Source organism: Vipera ursinii, assembly GCF_947247035.1.
Source record: "Vipera ursinii genome assembly, chromosome: 1".
Lineage (NCBI taxonomy): Eukaryota > Metazoa > Chordata > Lepidosauria > Squamata > Viperidae > Vipera > Vipera ursinii.
Genome location: NC_139512.1, coordinates 195,341,520 through 195,348,901, shown reverse-complemented (window position 1 = coordinate 195,348,901; position 7,382 = coordinate 195,341,520). Strand labels below are relative to the sequence as shown.

The window sequence follows — 7,382 nt, the reverse complement described above, 5'->3', positions numbered from 1 at the left end:
GGCGGCGGCGGCGGCTGCAGCAAGTTAAACGACTCCCCTTAACCCAGGGGTAGGCAACCTCGGCTCTTTTATGACTCATGGACTTCAACTCCCAGAATTCCTGAGCCAGCCATGGCTGGCTCAGGAATTCTGGGAGTTGAAGTCCATGAGTCATAAAAGAGCCGAGGTTGCCTACCCCTGCCTTAATCTGTCAGCTTCAAGGCGGAGGGAACTAAAACGGAAGTGCTGCATGAAACACAGACGTCGGCGTTTGCCCTTAAAAGCGCAGCCGCCAATCTCCAGGCGGAGGAAGATGGCAGAGGCGGGCTGCTAGGGAATTGGTCGCTTTTGGCCCAGGCCTCAGGCCTTTGGTGACCAAAAACGGCGATCTTTTCGCCGCAGCCCTCGCGCACGCCAAATAATGGAGACTCAGTTGTCTTCCAGGCTACGAAGTGTGCACTTGCGCATTCATTTCCGGGAGCAGCGGCAGTCTCCCACTGAAGTGAATAAAGAACGATAATTTGTGGGAAACACCCGAAAAGCCACACTTAAACTCTCTTATTAATGTGGTCTCCTGGTTGTTTTGGATCACTTTGGTCTTGATTCTGACCGGAGGCGCTGATAAGAGTTCGCACGTCCCCTTGTGAACGTCGGCTTTTATTTATCGTTCAGTTACATTGGCCTCGTTCAACCCAACATTCTTAAGCAATAATTTAATCGTGGATTAGGACTAACCCCTGTCTTTAAACTATGAATTCTTAAAACTACGTGACTGAGACAAATACTAAATTATAGGGTGATTTGGCAGGGTTTGATAATAGTTTATTATGTTTGTAAAACAATGAGTAAAATATAAAATATGTGATTGATTTACATTCCATCTCTTGTTCAGGATTTCGTGGCATTTCTGTTTTTTTCCACAACTCCATGAAATAAGAGAGGGTGAAAGTGACTGGCCTAAACTTGCTCAATACACCTCTGTGGCTGAAGGTAGACTAAATCTTGGATATTCCAGGAACTTGTCCAATATTTTAACCACTACGTCACAGTAGTGGAACACAGCCATGAGATTATTTACATTAAAATATTGAAAATTACTAAGTAAGAGTAGCAGCAGTAAGAATCTAAGTAAGAAAAGCTAAAATGGCTTAATCCTCTCAGATGTGAGCTAAATTGTCTACAGTTCTGTCTGAGGATAGTGGCCCACAGCTACCCCAGATAGGGGTAGGCTGAGATAAAACTTAAGTTTGGGGGGGGGGAATTAACAAAAAGCCTTACATGAAAAATATCAGATTAAATACAGCAAAGACCATGTCAAATTCAGAGTTTCTTACTTAAAAAAGAACAACACCCTTCCTTGATAACTAACCATATCTCAGGTGCCAACAGAGACAGGAAATATCTCAGCAGAGGATCTGTATGTCAAGATTTCTACTCATTCAGGCACTTTATTTATTCGTTTGTTTGTTTATTAAATTTCTATGCCACCCATCTCCCCTACAAGGTGACTCTGGGTGGCTTCAAGCCAAACTGATAAAGGACTAAAAGTCAAGAGCAGCTACAAATCATGACTGTGTTTAAAAGTCAACATTTTGAACAGGATCCAAGAGTTAGTGCAACTGATAAAGTTCATGCAAACACACACACGCACATATATATATAGCAGACAGAAATCTAACTCAACTGTTGTCCACAATTCGTAATCCAAATCAGTACTGAGGCAGGCCATAAAGAAAGATACAAAGAATATATAAAAGAATATATAAAAATGTCATAAAAGCATAAAAAGTGACCACTCACTAAAGGCACAAGTGCCCAAGCAGCAGAACTGTGGGCTCTAATAAGGGCACTGGAAAGAACATGCGATGAAAGTATAAACATTTGGACAGATTCTAGATATGCATTCCTCACATTACATGTACATGCTGCAGTCTATAGAGAGAGAAAACTCTTGACAGCAGCAAGAAGAGAAATTAAACATCCTATTTTGATTGAAAGACTCATCAAAGCTGTGCGGGGACCTAAAAGAGTAGCTGTCATGCACTGTAAAGGACATCAAAAGGGACAAGATGATGTAGCCGGAGGAAATAGAGCAGCTGACAAAGAAGCAAGGTTATCAGCAACTCGAGATAGCCAACCCTACCCTGACATGACAGCTTGTGTAGCATTAGAAATGCCAAGAGGACTGAGCCCTAAATATTCCAAAACTGAGGAATTGCAGGCAAGTGTAGACTTGCAAGGACACAAGCTGGGAGAGTGGTATATACTCCCAGATGGAAGGATTTTTGTACCTGAGAATTTAGTCTGGCCAGTGGTAAAAGAAGCTCATTCAACCACTCACATGGGAAAGAGTGCACTGACTGAAGCCCTCCATCATATTGTGTACATTAATTGCCTTCACTCGCTGTGTGCCCATGCAACCAAGAGATGTAACACCTGTGCCCAAGTTAATCCAAAACAAGGACCTACTCTTCCACCAGGAAGCCAGCCTAAGGGATATTACCCTATGGATTCATTGGTTGTTGATTTTACAGAAATGCCAAAATGTGGGCTAAATAAAGCAATGATAGTTATGGTGTGTAATTATACTGGGTGGCCTGAATGTTTCCCTACCAAGACAAAGCAGGCATGAGAAGTGGCCAGAATCTTACTCAAGGAAATCATCGCCCGATATGGAATACCCTCATTCATCTCATCAGATAATGGACCTGAGTTTGTATATCAAGTAAATCAGACACTGGCTAAATCCTTAGGGACCCACTGGAGGTTCCATTGTAGTTTCTGGCCAGAGTCTGGGGGAAGGGTTGAGAGAATGAACAGGACTATAAAGGAAAAGGTGGCTAAGGTGTGCCTTGAAACTCAGCTTAAGTGGGTGGATGCATTGCCACTAGCACTTTGGTCTGTACGGTGCACCCCTTGAAAGGGAATTAAGCTATCACCTTTTGAAATAATGTTTGGAAGACCCCCCATCATAAGTACTAACTTGAAAAATCATGTAGGGAACTTAAGTCAAATAGGGACTTCATGGGTGAGTCAAATGGTGGGAGAGTTAAATAAGCAAATACAAGAAATCCAGCAATATTGTGTGTCCCTAAGTCCACCATTTCTGAGTACTCCCAGTCATAATATCCAAGTGGGAGACGAAGTATGGGTAAAACACTGGAAAGGGGAAAACTTGAAACCTAAATAGAAGGGCCTGTATACTGGGGTCATGTGTTCTCCTCTAGCAGTAAAAGTGTTAGAATCCAAGTCTTGGATTCACTGGACCCGAGTTAAGCCCGCAGCTGATGAATATTGGGAGGCAGAGCAGGACGAGGCCCGTCCTCTAGTGGTATGCTTGAAGAAGCACCCCCTATAACTGCAGGCAGCATACGGGGCAGAAGAGGCCCTACTGGTGTCACTCCGGAAGCTGCCCCTCTACGTATGGCTGAAAACAAGAAGGAGAAAAATAATTGTTAATGTGTTAAGGTTAGTGTGTGTGGTGTAGGCTGGACCTATCTCGAGGAATGGTAGTCTGACAATACATAGTCATAGGTGCAGTGAGTCTGGCCTTAGTGATTCTGATTACACTACTGGTGATCTGCTGTGTTGGACACCTTTTCTTCTGGAATCACCCCACACCCAAAGTAACAAGTGTTGCACCTAAAATCACTAAGTGTGACCAAGGAAAGTGTGTATCTTCTGTGGACACTTATGTTTGAAACACCCTGGGAGTGGGTTCTCTGGAGTTTATTAGGAGTCTTGGGATTGTGGATACTATATTTAGCAAATAAGACTAGGCTTTGTGGTTCACCCAAGACTGATACTGTCCTTTCCCAAATCCCACCTAATTCCATCCATCTTCCTGATGTGGTAATTTCATAATTATAATTGTAATCATTCCCCTTGTTGTGACTGTGAGTGTGGAACTGAGTGTGACATAGGAATCATAACTGAATAGAAAAGGAAAGGAAGTTGACATTAACTCATTTTAGATTGTCAAACATGAGTATACTGTGGCTTGGGTTATTATTTGCAGGTGGCCTATTGGGTGATCAGGCCCTGCATGGTAGTCTCAAATCTTGTAAGAATGGCCAATTAACTCCTTTCACTTTTGAGGAAGGCTCAGGGGCTGTTGAAGATCCTGAAAGGACAGGCAAAGCCCAGGCTTTGGGGCCACTGGAGATACTCAGCAAATAGGGACCAGAGCAAACCCACTCCCGGTCTTATTTCCCTGTGGGGAGTGCGCCCCAGGCCAACCCCAGCTCCTAAACCTAAGCGTGTTATTCCTAAACTAAAATGAGGTTTGGAGCAATGAGTTCAACCATAGATTCCATGCCTTTTCCATGAGCATGGCAGTGTGTTTAGAAGAGAATGGAGTCTTTTTCTTGTGTGGGGAAGTTACATATGTGTGTTTGCCCACCAACTGGACTGGAACATGTACTCTAGTACACCTCTTCCCAAAGAAGGGTGTTGTTAATGGGGAGCATGCCCTCCCTGTCCCTCTGATGAGACATCTGCAGAAAAGAGTACCCCTAGTGATACCATTATTAGCCATCCTAGGGATAGGTACTGCAGTTGGAACAGGTGTGGGTAGCTTAGCCCATTCTACAATACAATTTAAGCAGCTTTCTGAGGAATTTCAACAAAGTCTAACTCAGATTGCTGGGACCTTGGTTGAAGTACAAGACCAAATAGATTCCTTGGCAGCAGTAGTCTTGCAAAACAGGCGTGCCCTAGACCTCCTGACAGCTGAGAAAGGTGGATTGTGTTTATTCTTGGGAGAAGAATGTTACTTTTACATTTTTTATTTTTTATTTTAATTCCATTTATATCCCGCCCTTCTCCGAAGACTCAGGGCGGCTTACAAGCTTAGCAGTAGCCTTCATTCTATGTACATGCCTGCTTATTAGGGCTTTCACACACACCCCCAAGCGGCATTATTACAAAGTCAGCTTAATTGCCCCCAACAATCTGGGTCCTCATTTTACCTACCTCAGAAGGATGGAAGGCTGAGTCAACCTTGAGCCTGGTGGGATGCGAACCTGCACTAATTGCAGGCAGCTGGTGTTACTTAAGGAGGCATTAGCCCACTGCTCCACCAAGTCAGGAGTAGTCAGGGAAGTGGTCAAGGATTTGCAAGACAGAGCATCCAGAATTGGACAGAGAATACAAGGAACTGACCAATGGTTCTCATGGTTACCAGGAACAGATTGGGTCAAACAGTTGCTGTTCTTGTTGTTATGTGGGATAGCAGGACTAGCCTTCATCCCATGTGTAATACCTCTACTCATACAACTAGTTATGAGGTCAATAAAAGAAATAAGGGTTGAAAAGGAATTGGTTGTAATAGAGGGACCTTTGGAAAATGGATTCACACCTGGTATCCTAAGGGAGAGTGAGGATCCAGATGTTGGAATATATGTACGGTTTGGATCTTGGGGATTAGAGGAAGTGCCTGAGGAGGATGAGTTCTAAGAACTACCTTAAGGATTCTCCTCTCTGTTCTTGTTGCTATCTGTCTCTTTCTTGAACTGTCAGCAGTAAACAGAAACATGAGTGCCAGTTTAAAGTTTTGCTCTGCTATACCTCTTACCTATTCTTGTATACAATGTTTCTGATAGTCTATCTTCGCTTGCTGGAAGAAATGTACGGTAATTACTTGCTGAAATGAAGGAGTAACTCTGAAGGTGAGACTCAATTGTCAGATGAAATAGAGTCTCAAAGGAGGGAATGAGGCAGGCCATAAAGAAAGATACAAAGAATACATAAAAATGCTGCATGTCATAAAAGTGAGGTAGGACATAAAAGTGAGGCATGAAGAAAATGCATGTATTAGTTAGAAGAAGAACAAGGAAATGGAGAATGCTAAACCACAAGTTTGAACTGTAGGTCACACCTCGTAGGCCAGCATAAAGTTCAGTTATAGCTAATCACATATGTCTCGCTTGTAGCTAAACCACAAATGGTGCCGGAAACAGTTGCTTAGCAAGACACCTGTGACCTTTGCTAGAGACAGGGTTGCAAGATATTTAGCTATAATTTAGCATCACAAAGCGGGGCTAGAGATGAGCTAGAAGGGGGCCTAGAACCCATGTAACCAATCAGAGCTCATAAGTTACATTTCCGTGTTTTGCTACTTTTGGGACTATGTAGTTGCTTTTCCATGACAAGGTGTTCAGACATAGACATTGCTTTTTGTTCTGAACCTTTTGCACGCAAAATAAAACAAATTTCTTTTGATTCCGAGGTCTGAGTCTCTTGATTCTGCAACAGTACAGCAATCTTTTTTGATGTAGAAAGTTGAACTTGTCTTTTAGAGGTCAATAAGCATTTTCCCCCAGCAGTATTTTGAGAATGTAATGCCAAATATTCATCAGTGCCATCAAAAAAACTAGGTACTGATTTTCAGATGTGGTAATTCACAAAACATTGCACAGCACCTAGCAGTTATTTTATCTGTGTGTCTTACATAATCAATAGAAATCTGAAATATCTATATATCAAATATTTGCAGTGTACAAGAAATACTTAAGGTATCATACAGAACTTGAAAAGTATTGATTCTGAAAAGGAAATACGAATACGAAAAAACAGCTTTTTTGGAATGACTAATGAAACAAATATGAAAGTTTAAAAGCAAAATATTTTGGCTTCTGCCTTCTTTTGTTGAACTAATGTAAATAAAAAAGAATCTGGGGTCAATGTGGGAATTACAAAACAGAATAAATGGAATATTCCTAGATGATGATTTGTTGGTAGAGGAACGGTATCAAATATGATCATCCAGGCTGAGGCCTGTTGAAGTAATAGTTAGTAATAGTAGTTTATAGATTAGTCTTACGACCATATAAAGAAAGAAAATAAAAATAAAATACAGGATCTAATTCCAGAATAAAAGAGACAAATTGAAGAAGATGGAAATCAAAACGTTTTGCTTTTAAAATTTTATGCTTCTGTTTGTTATTCTCTATAAATAAACACATTCAGAAACACAAACATATAAATGGATGGGTAAAGAAAGCCTAAAAAGAAATGTATATTCTTAAAATTAAACTCTTATTCTATACTGCTAAATGATTAAAAAGTAGAAAATCTAGAGAGAAAATTCAGAAGTTCAGATTCTAAAGCTCTGTATGGTTTTGTGCTTTTTTTAAATTGGACATAGTTTTTCTGCATGATGCCGATTCACAGATTTTGACTGTTCTTATAAGACAAGCAAATTATGCTAACAGACTGGTTCTGATAATTTTTTTGTATTGATCAGAAACCCACAGCAACTATGTTAAGCAAATCCCAATTCTCTCCAACTTGGACCTGGGATTTAGAGACTAAAAAAAAGCTTTCTTCATAAGCCACCTGAGTTTTGTAACCTATTCCATGACTTTATTTGATAAAACTGGCCCTCCAGCTAAAATATGAAG

The 7,382-nt window shown here is 41.1% G+C and overlaps 1 long non-coding RNA gene across 1 annotated transcript in view; it reads left to right on the top strand.

The window, feature by feature from the left end:
- Positions 1-7,382, top strand: part of LOC310644758 — a 32,202-nt gene that overhangs the window by 7,384 nt on the left and 17,436 nt on the right. The gene's annotated exons all lie outside the window — the stretch shown is intronic.